The sequence below is a fragment of the Talpa occidentalis genome, unplaced genomic scaffold (assembly GCF_014898055.3).
Source record: "Talpa occidentalis isolate TD23 unplaced genomic scaffold, MPIMG_talOcc4v2.1 talOcc4.14, whole genome shotgun sequence".
Taxonomy (NCBI): Eukaryota; Metazoa; Chordata; class Mammalia; order Eulipotyphla; family Talpidae; genus Talpa; species Talpa occidentalis.
In genome coordinates this window covers 49811877-49826277 of record NW_023601433.1, presented here as the reverse complement: position 1 = coordinate 49826277, position 14401 = coordinate 49811877, and the positions used below count along the sequence as shown (strand labels likewise).

The 14401-nt window shown below is 42.4% G+C and overlaps 1 long non-coding RNA gene across 3 annotated transcripts in view; it reads right to left on the bottom strand.

Moving 5' to 3' along the window:
- Nucleotides 1-14401, bottom strand: part of LOC119244631 (uncharacterized) — a 104638-nt gene that overhangs the window by 54443 nt on the left and 35794 nt on the right. The window contains exon 1 of one of the 3 annotated variants that reach the window (XR_008551783.1): nucleotides 6878-7055. The exons of the other annotated variants lie outside the window; for them this stretch is intronic. This is a non-coding gene — a long non-coding RNA (uncharacterized LOC119244631). Of the gene's footprint in view, nucleotides 1-6877; nucleotides 7056-14401 lie in introns of those variants that run through there. 3 annotated transcript variants of the gene reach the window in all.

Genomic DNA, 14401 nt, shown 5'->3' with positions numbered 1-14401 from the left:
TTGGTCTACCCTATCTAAAATGTAGTGGTTCTGACAGAACCCAGTCAGATGGGCTGCTCTGGTCATGTGGTCATGGGGGTGTTCCATGCTCAGGAGATCTGTCTCTGCTGGGTCACCATAGCATGCCAGAGCTAGTGTTAAAAAGTTGTAGACTTTGTTGCTGCAGATTGACATAGGTTCATTCTCATAGCCTGCAGCATGATTTTCTAATATATTTTTAAAGATTTTATTTATTTATGCATACAAGAACCAGGGTATTGGCCACAGGTGTGTGTGTGGGGGGGTGAGAGGATTCACCAGACACAGAGTGGGGAACAAAACAGGCAGACTGACTGAAATACACTGCTGAGGGAGCAGCTGGCGAGTCAGGAGAGATCTGCTGTGCCATGTGGGTAGCTCCCCGGCTGAGAATCGAACTTATGCTGCTGAGGCTGCGGACAACTTCATAGGCTGCGTCTCAACCCCTTGCGCCACCAGGGAGGCCCTGCATCATGATTTTTTGATCGGGACTTGCCAAAAACTCCACGTGATATCTTTTCCCACCACTAACACCTCTAATACTAAAAACCCGTTGGCTCATATGATTGAGTGGTGGGATTGCATGCAATGAAACCTGGGCCTGAGGCAAACCCTTGTCTTTCTGATCCTCTGAAAACTGTTAAAACCAAATGACTGAAATAGTTTTCCCAGGTGTGGAATTTGCTTCTTCCAGAACTCACATATACTACTCAGGTTTCGTACTTCAGCTTTTTGTGGTGGGAGCTGTAAGATGCAAAATTTGTATTTTACTTTGGATGTGACGTCCTGGCAAGAACCTCTTCTGCCACCCCCTGCCCTGCAACCACTTTCCTGTTGACCCTAGAAGGAAGCATGACTTGGGGTAAGAAAATGTCCCTCAGATGAAGCAATCCCCAAAGAGGATTGACAGCTGGAGGCAGTATTTCAGGGACATTTCTAGCAGTTGGAGGAATGGGCTTTATTCTTGGATGGAGATTTGGATGGCACCTACAGGTTTTCTCCACTGTCTGAAAGGAGAACATTGCTATATGGTATGATTTGGTAGCTTATTTTTTTGTGTCTGGGAATGCTATTACCATTAATTTATATGGAAAAACTTTTGAGCATTCCCAGATCAAAAAAATAACCTACTAAATCATAACAAATAGGAACATTCTACTTTTGGATAGCAGGGGGACGTCTCCATGTCCAGCACACTTGCTCTTGATTCTACCTGCTTAATGTGGATCCTGGTGTTGTCAAATCTAACTTCCTTCAGAACAATTATTTCTGACCATCCTTGGGATCTGATGGCTGAATTCATGGACCGTTTTCTCAGTTCTGCTTTGCACGCCCTTATTCATGCCACCTGGCGATTAGAGCACTTCAAGGGTGTTGGGGACACTACCACAGTTCTCTGTGCACCCAGCAAACCCCAGAAAGGTATCCCCAAATCTCTGCTCCCACTACCTTCTGAGACTACAAGGGTGCTATTTCCTTGGGACCCAGAGTTGAGCCTATTGGGATGGGACAATGACCAAAGACAATTCTACATTGCTCCTTAATGCAGTTCCCCTCAGGCACGATTGGATTGTGACATATCTTCTTTCCCCCACTAGCAAGATCCATATGTAAATAGGCCCTCTCAGTCCCCTGACAGTTCTGAGGCCACATTAAATTACAGTTTGGAAGTCAAGTTAGGATGCTTGTCTATTGTTTTGAGTTTACTTTCTACTACTACACTTAAATGTTCATTACTGTTAACAGTGCTTCCATGATAACCCTTTAAGACTTCATGTGTTACCCACATATGCCAAATTCTGATAATGTGACCCATTACTGACACATACCCAAACTTCTTGTAATTTAGATTAAAAAAATATTAAAAGATGAAAGGTGAAGTTACAACTCCACAATCAAACTGTGAGTCAATGATAGACTATGCTTTTTGTTATAATTTGTATCTTTCCCATCTACTGCTTACTTCTTCAATATCAAGAAAATAATCATAAATTCACAAATATGAATTCAGAGGCTTACGAGTGATTAAACAAATTTATTAAATTATCTCCTTAAGAAAACAATAAAGTTTTTCCACTGCTAATTTTAAAAACCACGATTTTCTGAAAAGTTTTGTCACATGGACAGAGTAATATATGTGACTCTAGGACTTTGGGCATATGATTTTTTTTAAAAAGTCTTACTCACATGGTTCTTTACTTATTTATATCCTTCAAATCCATAAATAGAGCAAGATAAAATGAACAAATAAAAACTTTGGAGGAAGTTAAAAATAACAGATTGGAAAAATTAAACAGAGCCAGGTTAAAGTTAGTAGACAAAAGCACATGGCCAAAGTTGTTGGCCAGATGCCAGACATGAGCTGCAGACTTCATCCTGGGCCTTCTGTGACTGAAACAAAGACAATCACAGTTCACCACTTTCACTGAGATGATATCCAAAGTAAGGCTTCAGGTAACCTCATTACCCATTTCAAAAACATAGTAATTGCCTACTTACAGTGAAAAGAGGGCTGACATGAGGGGGTATTGAGATTGCTTAGATTAGTAAAAAAGAAAAATGACTAGGTCTTAGCCATCTTCTAGCTGGCAGGCCCTGAGACAAAAGTTTGAGTTCTAATACTTCAGTGGGGAGTGTTATGTAGTGGGCAGGCGTAAGGGACAAGATGAACCAAGCAGAGAAGATGTAAAAGCAATACAAGGATGAGTTACGAGGTTGGCATGGCTTCTGGTGGTGTCTGGCTCCTTCTAGGCTGCCTGAGGAGTTGTATGAAAGATGTCACAAAATTTTCCCATCTAGGGGAAGAAAAGTAAGTATTTGTCTATTATATTTGCTTATGCTCTATCAGTCAAAGTTTTGCCCCCCAAATTTACAGTTCTGCATGTCATGTCAGGGTTAGTAATTAAAGGCCCCCTGGCGCACCCTGTTATCTCTAGCAGAGCATAAAGCCGTCGGCATGGGTTAATAAAGCTGTCAGGGTGCAGCTACAGGCAGCTGCTTAGCGCCTGCGTCACTGGTTGCAATAAAGGGACAAGGAACAAACCCAAAGGAGAGAGGTTGTACCCAAGCAGAACCTGCCATACTCTCAAGGTCTACAACTGGATGTTGCTTTTAAGCATCTTCTGAGAATCTTTTGATCTTTAGTAAATTGCTGATCTCTAAGTAGTAAATTCCTGTAAGAGTTAAGTAAGTGATGTCAGGATATTGGGGCCAGACACCATTTTGGACATTGAGTTCCAATTCACGAACAGAGCCAGTATATGAAAACTATGTCCCTTGCTTGCTGCTTCAAAATATGAAGCTTTAATGAATGTATTGGAGATTATACCTAAAAATAGTTATTCCAAACCTCTATTGCAGCAACACTGCCCAAGTTAATATCTTTTGCAGCAAATAAATAGTTGGAGTAAAACTGCTCATTTTATACCTAGGGATTAAAAATACATCTCTACACTCATTTTCATAGCCTCTTTGGATTTCCATAAGTAACTTTCTTTTAGCTTGGCAGTTTAAGTGCAATTTCAAAACAATGTGAATTTTCACCTTGTACTTCAATATCTAGTCCCTGAAATTTTTTCTTCTCTTAAGAATTCAGTATTGATTTTTTTTTTCCCATGGTTGAACTGAGCTGTAATGTATAAGGTAAAATCCTCTTTACTTTTCTACACAGTTTCTACTGTTTAAAATAATATGGTTGGGCCTCCCTGGTGGCATAGGAGGTGCTATCACTGTGCTATCACTGTGTGGCCTGAGTTCGATCCCTGGCCAGGGAGCTGACCCACATGGCACAGCAGACCTCTTGTGCTGCTCCCCTCAGCAGGGTATTTCAGTAGATCTACCTGTCCTTCTCCCCATTCTGTTTCTGGTGAATCCTCCCTTTTATCCCACCACACCTCTGGCTGACACCCCAGTTCTAAACAAATAAATAAAAATAAATCTTTTAAAAAAATAAAATAATATGGTCTTCTGCATCGTAACCCTGTTGCTGAGGAATGTAGCATTTGCCTACTGGAAAACTGTAGGCAAAATTTTTATTCTTGATATATAATTATTTCGCCACTCCACTTTGGGAATAAAGTGTAATGAAATCACAACTTAAATTTATTTAGAGAGTTTGGTAATGCTGTTAAAGAAATGGAATTCTTCTAGGTGGACAAGGAATGAAGACGACACAGAGCACTTCATTTAAGCTCAGAGGCAGCAAGCAGGGGAAAAACTAGTTCCTCAGCCCACGGTCCACTGTGGTCTTGCTCCACTAGTATGAGACTTAATTAACTTATGTGAGGTTGGATATTTAATTTTTAATTACTCAATTGCTAGCATTTAAATAAAATTTTTACCCATCTAAGAATGCAAAATATAAACAAGAGCTTTTAAAATTCTTAACACCGCCATAAGTTAGATACTATTATTTCTATTCACAAATGAAATGACTAAGGCACAGAGAGATTAAGCAACTCTTCTGAAATCACACAGCTAAGAAAGTGGTAGAGGGCCTCCCCTGGTGGCGCAGCGGTTGAACGCTGGGCTGCAAACCTGCCCGCAGCCTCTGCAGCACCAGTTCCATCCCCGGCCACCTGCGAGGGTCCCACAAGGCATGCAGACCTCTCCTGCCACGCCCGCTGCTCCCCTCAGCAGTGTTTCGTCAGTCTGCCTGCTCTGCTCCCCGCTCTGGCTCTGGTGAATTCTCTCACCCTCCCGCGCTTCTGACTGTACCCAGTGCTTGTATAAACAAATCTTTTTTGAAAAAGAAAATTTACAAAAAAAAAAAAAAAAAGAAAGTGGTAGAGCAAAATTCCAATCCAAAATTCCAATCCAGCACTGTGCCTCCAACACCTCTTTAATCATATCCTGGAGTCTCTCTTTACTGTCAAAATATAAGGCACAAACATGTCACACCTGTAGCAAAGAAACCAAGGATGAGGCCAATCAATCTTGTTAAATTCTCCCCATGTACCTTCCAGGGGCCTAGGAGGAGCTGGAGGAAATAGAGCAGCAGCGTAACCATTTAGCCTCATCTGTAGCTCCCAGCTACAAAATGTTACTAGGTGCTTCTGCAAAGAAACACTCTGTGTTAGAATGCCAAGCTCAGGAACATTACAGGCTGTATGAAATCTTTAAGTTCAGAAACCCATCAGAGCGGTGCATTTCCCCAGATTTAGTTCATGATGTCAGTCCTTTTTGTGGAGCTCCCCCCTGACACGGATTCTGCAGAAGCAATCTCTGAGCTGAAGAATACCACATGAGATTCTAAACCATGGCAATTCTGTTGTCCCAGTGTCCTCAAAGTAGAGAAGTGGCAGTCTGGCTTTACGTCCAAAACAGAAAATGTAGGAATGGATCTCTCATTAAGAGAAGTCTGATTATTATGTTCACCAAGCATCTAGGGAGCATGATGGGACACTGTGCCAGATATAAAGACTCAATCCACGAATAGAAAGGCCAGTTTCTGCCTAAGGAACTTGGAGTTTTACAGGGATGATGAGCCTTGTCCAACTGTGCATGTCCTGCTTATTAATGACAGAAGGTAGTGTGAAGTGCTACAGGATCATGTAATGGGAGGACCTTACGTGGAGAAACCAGGGAAGCAACATTTCACTTGAGTCCTAGAGAATGAGAAGATCAACAGTGTGCGAGTGTGTCCACGCAAAAGGCCCTTCACCAAGTAAGCTTCGACTCACTCTTCCAGCCTAAACTTGACATCCTCCTGTTTCTAGAAGCCAGGTTATTCCACCGTACCCGTGGCATTTATTAGCCAGTCATGGTTAGCTGTTTCCTTGTGCTCAGCACCCCTGACAAAAAAGGGCTGCAAGTCTTGTTTCTTTATATCCCCAGTTCATCGCCTGGTATGGGGTGCACAGGGGCATTCACTAAAATGTTTGTGAAAGTTAGAGTAGGAGGGAAGAAGGAAAGGCGGGAACAAAGTAATTAATACCTAGCTGGATGCATTAGTTGTATGTTTTCTACATATATTGAACAAAGAACAGCTATACTCAGTGCTCACAAGGAACTTCTCCCCCTCAGCCCCCCCCCATTAATTTAGTCTCTAAACATTTGTGTTAAGGGCAGGAGACACAATGGTGAATAAGATGCAATGTGGCTGTTTAAGAAGTTTATCATCTAGTAGTAGAAAGGCAACAGAAATGTTCATTTTTTTCCTCCTTTCTATGTTTTGCCCAAATATGAAGCAGAAAAGGCAGGATGGTTTTTGATGTCAACTGTCCAGGCAGGGTTTTGGCCCTGCCCACTGACGGCCAGCTTAAACACTGCCAGCCCAGAGACCTGCAGGAGGAAGAGCGCAGCTGGATTCCTGGCTCTGGCGACAACAGACTTTGCTGCCCATTCATTTGTTCTTCCCACAAGGGTGGGAGTGCCAAAAATCTGTCTGCCCCGAGGAGAAGAGCCCAAGGGGCTGCCCAATCCGTCCTCACAGAAGGGAATGGTCGCACCCAGCAGGTTCCAGGTTTAGCCCCCACTCCCCTGAGTCCCCCCTCCTGCCCCACTCCCGGGCCGCAGCACCCCGCTTCCTGCAGACCCTGGATCCAACTGTGCGTGCAGGCCCCCCCCACCAGCGCGCCCAGTTCCCCCACCTGCCCCCCTCCCTGCACGACGTCACCCAAGTCACGTGAGAGGCCACCCCCTTCTCTCCCCCAAGACTCAGCTGGGGGGAGCTGGGGGTGGACAGCGCGTCTGCTAGGCCCCTTCCCGGCCCCCTCCCCCCGAGTCAGAGGAGAGATTTAAGCAAAGGGCTCTGGTGAAATTAAAACCAGTGTTCTAAATTAAGGGGAGCAGATGTCCCTGTTTTGCTCGGGAGACCTGGGTGGCCTGCTGTTCAGACAGAAATCGTTGAGGCACTGACCTTCCGGGGCTGCTGTCAATCTCCGCGTGCAGATGGCAGCCCAAACCCTGCCCGCTCCTCTGCATTGGAAATGCGGCAGCAGGGGGATCCCGGCAGCTTGAGAGAAAAGTCTGCATGGGGGTGGGGAAGAGGCCCGGGGGAGAGAGAGGGCAGGAGAGAAAAGCCTGTTCCGCGCACAATGGAGCCCCCATGGCGGCCCCTCTGAGGACAATGCAGTCCCCCAGGACCCGCGATGGGCTGCGCCAGGCCGACCGGCCCGCGCTGCAGCTGCCTCTTCAGAACAAGGCCGCGCAAATGTGCCCACTTGATTTTAAATCCTCTTAGGCGCTATCCTTGTGAACGGGGAAAGGGGTGGCTGACAATCCTTTACAACAGAGGCCTGGGAATCCCGGTGCTGGGCAAAATGTTTGCACCACGCATGCAAATAGAGTTGATCACTCGGGAGAAATGAGCAGACTTTCTGGCAGGTAGTCGGTGAACAAAACCATCCTCCTGCAGTAAACACCACTCTCTGGCCCTTCGGTGCCACACCGGGTCCTGAAAAATTTTAAGGGTGTTTCCCCAGGAAGAGACTTCCCATTAAATGTTCAGAAAAACCTACTGAGCTGCACAGTCATTAGTCACCCAGGTATTTACACTGTTTTTCCTATTTCCTTTCTCTCTTGGACTCTGTGGTCAGTAGTATAAAATTCCTAGGAACTCCCACCTAAACACCAGTTTCCTGTTTATGTTCTCTGTGGCTTCAATGTTTAGCTGTTAAAAGCAAGTTGAACAAAACTCTATGAAACAATCAGCAGAGGTTTGCAGGTGAATAAGGGGGAAAAATAACAACAACCAAATGGGTAGGTCAAAGGTCCAGGTTCATTTTTAATCACTTATGTCAAAATCACAAGGGGAGGTGGGAAGGTAAAATTAAAGTGTAACTTAATGCTTAAGATCTCGGTTCAGTTTCATTTGGCTCCTGTGTCTACATGAAGCTATAAAACATGATACACTAGGCTAAAGTATGAACATTTTCATTTCTAATACTTAAAGGCCTTTTTTCCCCCCAATGTGGCATGACATTCTTTTGTTATTGAAGGTTGAAGGTCACACATAAATACAACCCGTGTGCTCCTATATGTGCCTTACACCTCGCTATGGCTGTTCTCCCTTAAGTTCCTGAAGCAAAATATTACATTTAAGTAGCTACCTGAATTTCAGCCTCCCTGACCGGAAAGAATCCTAGAGGACACCCTCACCCAGCCCTTTTCTAACACAGAATTCCCAGTACAGCTCTGAGGGATCCCTCTAAGGATAGGACACTCCCTACCTCAGAAGGCATCTTTCTTTCTTTGACATATTTTTTATAATAAAGGTTCTCTCTCGCTCTCTTGCGCTCTCTCTCTCTATATATATATGTAGATATATAGATATATAACTGGAATCTTTCTCCATTTCCAAAGCCATGCAGAATAAATCTAATTTCTCTTCCACATGGTATTTCTTTCAAATACTAGAAGACAGCACTCATGTCCCCTAGAGCCTTCTCCCAGCTAAACGTCTTTAGATCCTCCAGCAATTTTTCTCATGGGTCTCCCTCAGCATCCCTAGTTATCTCAAGTTGCTCCAGATAGCCAAGTCCCTTTGAAACTGAAGGTGGTACTTGAATTCATGCTGCAAGTCAGCCTAGGTGTCAGCACTGGAGGGATAGGGCTTAAAACCAACAGGGCAATCAGTTGGACCTTGTCGCTGTTATGCAGACAAAAATAAATGTTGGTTTTCCATTTTAGTGTTTCTGCTCTCTGTCAGTAATGCCAGACTCTATGAAGCCCAAGGAAAAAAGAAAAAGCCATCTTGTGCGCTGGCACTGTGCCTTTCACGTCCTTGCATTGTCTCCTTACAGAAATCCTCTGAGTAGGGACTATTGTAATTCCTCTTTTACAGCCTCAGGGGTCAAATAGCCCACCCAATCCACAGCTAATAATCCACAGTAATAGCAATAGAGTGTAGTCCCTAACCTTAACTTGCTCTTCACATTAGACAAAGCTACTGCTATCCCATCCTATAGTTAAAAGTAAGGTCCTGAATTTGTTTTTCAGCATATTCTGTGACATATAGCTTTAATACAAGGCCAGTATGTAGACACCGTAGCTATACAATTGCCAAAACTTTTGAAATACAAGAACTTTAAGCTGATAAAAATTCTTTCTGGAAGCAAATGAAACACAAATTCCAAGCTAAAACTAAAAATCATCCCAAACATGCTTTCATTCCAGTGGCATTACCTAATAACAGAGTGTTACATTATCCTTGTATTTGTTTGCCTAGGCTCAGGCTGGTCCAGGTCCTTGATGCTGTTTAAATTGTTTCGTGTATTTCAACTGTGTCACAAGCAATGCCACTGCCCCTCATGCCTGCTCTCCAATATGTCAGTTAGGCAAGAAAAGGAAGAATATGTTTCCCATGCACACACTGTAATTTTTTTCCAATGTTGCTCAGCCTGCCAGAAAAGTAAAACCACAGAAAGATTTAGATCAGCCTCTTGATTGCCCTGCTGCTCTTTTACTGTTTCAGGAGGAATTGGACATCAAACATTTGAAACTGTCATCTTCACATTCCTTCTCAGAAAAAGCAGCATTGGCATCTACCCTTGCTAAATTATCTCCTACCCCCAAATTTTGGAAACTGTCTCCAGGAAAATGCTCTACAGAAGGCACTCTGAACTAATAGAGTTAATTCTGAGAAAGGCTCTTAAGTCTACAGTGAACTGTCATGTGCTGACATCCGGCCAGGTGGATTCTACGCCTTAGCAGATAAGTTGCTTAGACGTTTAGATGTTTCTAATTTGTATGCTATTATAAATGGTGTTTGAGAGACCTTTTCACTCATTGCTCTGAGTACCCCTGGAATCACTATCACATTATTTATTTTCTTCATAGTACTCATCGAAACTAATACTTTATTCCTTACATCTTTGTTTATGGATCTTCCTTCTCTAGATCATAACTTTTGCATGAGAGAAGTTAACTCTTCTAGCTTGGTTATTACCTAGCATATAGTAGATCCCCAGAAAATTTTTTTGAATGAATACATCTTTAGTGCATATATGTTGTTGTTCAGTCGTCAAATTTCTAGCGCAGAAAGTTGAAAATAGTTATCAGGGGTTAGTGATGGGGATGGTGGGGAGTTAGTGGCTAGTGGGTATAAAGTTTGAATTGGGGAAGATAATAAAGTTCTGCAGACAAATAGTGGTGATGGTTGTACTAAAATGTGAACGTATTTAGTGCCCCTGAACTGTAAAAATGGTTAAAACAGTTTTATAGTACATATTTTTACTATAGTAACAATAAAAAATGTTTCCAATTGGAATTTTAGAGCTATGTAAGAATGCATACTTTGAATTTGGTGATGTATAACTTCCTGGCAGAAGTTACAGCAATTCCATTCCAATTATTAGTGCCTAAGACCATCCATTTCTCAACCAACCATCAGCACTGTTCTCTGTCTCTTTTGTTTGTATTTGATAAGCAAGTACACTTTAATCATTGTTTTACTTGTGTAACTCTACTTCTTAAGGATGGAGTACATTTTCATATGTTTGCCATGTTTCTCATGAAAAACCTATATATACCCTTTCCCATTTTATTGGACAATTTGTTTCCTTTTATTGATTTGTAGGAGCTGTGTGTGTAGTAAAGAAAATAAATCATGTAATAACTATTATAAAGTCTTCAAATAATTTTTCCCTGTTCTTTCTTTTTTTTGACACATTCTTTTTTTTTAAAGATTTATTTATTTATTTATTTATTTATTTATTTAATTTATTTATTTATTTATACAAGCACTGGGTACAGTCAGAAGCGCGGGAGGGTGAGAGAATTCACCAGAGCCAGAGCGGGGAGCAGAGCAGGCAGAAGGACCGAAGTACACTGCTGAGGGGAGCAGCGGGTGGCAGGAGAGGTCTGCGCGCCATGTGGGACCCTCCTCTGGTGGCCGGGGAGCAGCCGGGGATCAGCCAGGGATCGAACTGGCGCTGCAGAGGCTGCGGGCAGCTTCGCAACCCAGCGCTCAACCACTGTGCCACCGGGGAGGCCTAATTTTTCCCTGTTCTTTAAATGTTATTTGTGATTTTTTTCTGCTGTATCAAATTTAAAATTACATCAAAATAAATTTAAAAAAAAATAAAAAATAATAAAAAAAATTATATAAAATAAAATATTAAAAAAATAAAGAAAACAAAACAAAACAAAAAAAATAAATAAAATTACATCAATACAATCTTATAATCTTTGAGTGATAAAATCTTCTTGGTAAGTTACCAAGATAGTTAGGTGGTAACTAGTGCCATAAATCCTATAGACTATAACCTCTGTGTTTGTGAATTAATTGAAAATTTTAAATTTAAATAGACAGATTTCAAATTATGTATAATTATAAATGGAAAAGGGATTACTGGAAATGCATACCCAGATCAAGAATTTCCTCTGTAAGTAGACTTTAGCATGACCAATGGTAGAAAGGAAAGGTTTGGTCGGAATGCTTGGCATTGTGTCAGGGTCTGCCCATATAGCCAACCCATGTTCAACTTTGTTATCAGTGTGGAGAACAGAGAACTGGTAAGATTTGTCCTCTTAGCATTGGCTTCTGTCTGCCACTTACGAGTTTTAAGCTCTTGGGTAAGTCAATTAAGCAAGCTGTTTATTCCAAGACTAACAACTGCTATCAAGCATGCTAGTTATAAAGATTATACAGTACATTTAAATGCACTCTAGAAGTGATCATATTCCATACATAAAGATAAGTACTGTCATTATTATTATTACTACCACTGTTTGAGGAGAGGGATGGTTTCCCTCCCACATCTTCATGTTTCTGCCTGTTCACTGTGTCTTGGCCTTGCTCCTTTCTGTGAGATACCCTTGTCCTCCAAGGAAAGAATGCTAACAGAAAGCAAGACTCAGTTAATGATGGTGTGACCACCACATGTGACTTGGTGTGGACCCAGGTCATCTCCCTTCTGCTGACATCGCCTAGGACACTGCTAACTTCGTCATTTGGGTCAGGATGTGCTCTGCAGAGCAAGCCTTCTTTCTTGAACTTTCTCTCCTTACAGATGTTCTTAATTTACTAGGCCTATGATTTTAATTTGGGGGCAGGGGGTGAGGAGGTCTTCATGGTAGATTAGGCATTCTGTCCTTAAATCTAAATCACAGGTTCCAGTCCAACTTAATCAGAACTTTCTGGGGGGGCAAAATAAAGTAGTAGTTTGCTATTCTGCTATTATTCCTTGTGTGCTAATACATACATCCCCCTTATGTGTCATTACACACAATCAACCTCATGGGAGGAGGTCTGAATGCCAGAGGATCCAGTGATAACACCATCTTGGGCTTCAAACCCTCATCTCTCTGACCATTAACCTCTGACCATTAGCAGTCCCTAGCATGGGTCAGTTGTTCCCATGAGGAGGATAGTCTGTACAGTACACATAAGAGCTCAATAAATATTAGTTAACTATTGCTATTATTATTAGCTCCGCCCCTACAGATGCATGTATGTATTATCCTCTATGAAAGAGCACGCCTCAGTGACCAGGTCCACATCTCTATAACCTTGGCCTTTTACTTGATTGCTGGCTCTTCACATTGCCTTACCTCTCGTCCCTCTGTATTTCCAGGGCCAAGATAGTACATTTGGCTGCTGCTCGCTCTCTCCCTTCTCCCTCTCTCTCTCTCTCTCTCTCTCTCTCTCTCTCTCTCACCCCCCTCCTCACCCCCACAGATCCCATCCATTCTTAGATCCCATCCCTCCTTTGCCTCCTCAGGTTTGTCTCTGCTCCTCAGATTCTGTCTCCATTTCTGAGTGGTGTTTCTCCAGGCAGCTTTCCAGAGTAGATAAAAGAAAGTCTAATGAGTGTTCAAGGCATCCGGAGCAGAGCAGGAGAGGATCTGAGAGCTGCAAGGCCAGCAGAGAACTCTGCGAAGGACAGGCATCCTGCAAACCACTGGCCAAGCAGCACTGACATTGGGCTCGACTCCAGGATCATCGTTTCCTTTCGTTCCTTTCTGTGCCACAAATTGGGAATCAAAGGTGGTGAAGACAGACAAGAGTCTAAGCCTTAAGAACTTACAGTGCCATGCAGGAGGAGACAAACACTATAAAACAAGTAAATGAAACAGCCCAGCGTGGCAAGCACTGTCCAGACACAGCAGCACACTGAGGTCAGTACTCGGATGCCTTGAAAACTTACTTTGGGTCAGGGGGCAGAGAAGCTTCTTTGAACCCTTTAATATGACTTTCAACATAAACTATTTTTCTCAAACCATAAATATTTGGAATTTTTTTCACCAGCACTTTCACATATGTGAGTTTTCTAATGATAAACAAACAAACAGAAAAATCACAGCGTGATAAGCTAGAGAAACCTAGAAAATAGAACATCACTATTTCCAGTCATATTTCCTCTTCTTCTGCCCTATGAAACCTTTTACTTGATTGCTTTTAGGCCCGGATTAATTTTTTCTGGCCCAGGCCCATGCTAATTTGCATGGCTATTTTATATACGGGTCAGATCCACAAAGACAGCAGGCCAGCCTGAATTCACAAACAGACTCACATCCATCAAGTGGCCCGAGCTCAATATACTTGCTGGAGAAGAATAGAGGATAATGAGAAATCCTACCACGACCTGAAATCGTGACTCACCAGGGTTGCCCTGTGGTCAAGCTTATGGGTAAACCACTCCATCATCCTTATGTTCTACTTGTCAAACACTTGTGGGATTCCATTTTGGGTTTTAGACATGTAATTATGGTTCCATTGTTTCCAAAGTCAGAATTAAACCTCAGATTTTATAATTAATTGTAAGTTAGGTGGAGTGCCTTCTTTCATTTTACACTCTCATCTGTGGTGTTAATATAACACCATGGTTGTTTTGTTCAGTAATTTCATATACTTTTGAGCCACACTAGTCTATAAAATAGACATTAGTGTTGCCATATTTAGCTGTTGTTATAAATGGCAACTTTAAGGTTTACTTACAACTGTACTTTAAATCCATGAAGGGAAACACTGTTCTTACTATTTGTTGACATAATCAACTATACTTCTGGTCACCTGAAGGGTTTGTTCACTTAGTCACATATTCATTCATTTATTCCATCAATCAATGAGTGTTGTCTTAGGGTTATTATTGAGAGGAACTTTGCCAAATGTGAGGTAAAAGAACATAATGTCTACACTCAAATTTGCATAACCAAGATGGTGCTAGCCTTGGGGCAGGGAGTAGAGGTTGCTATGTCTGAGTCACCCGGCAGCATTGTAAGTCATATATACACCAGTTCACCCTATCCCAACTGCCTTCCAAGATCTGATTTGGCAGATCCAGAGTGAGGCTCGACATGTAAGCATTGAAAAAAACTGGGATTATTCTGATCACACTCTGGGGTTATGAACCACTTTCTAGTCATCTTACCAGAACTCTGTGGAACTTAGCTTCTTACGTGGGGCAGCGGGGCCATGAGTCCCTCTCTACCCAAGTTA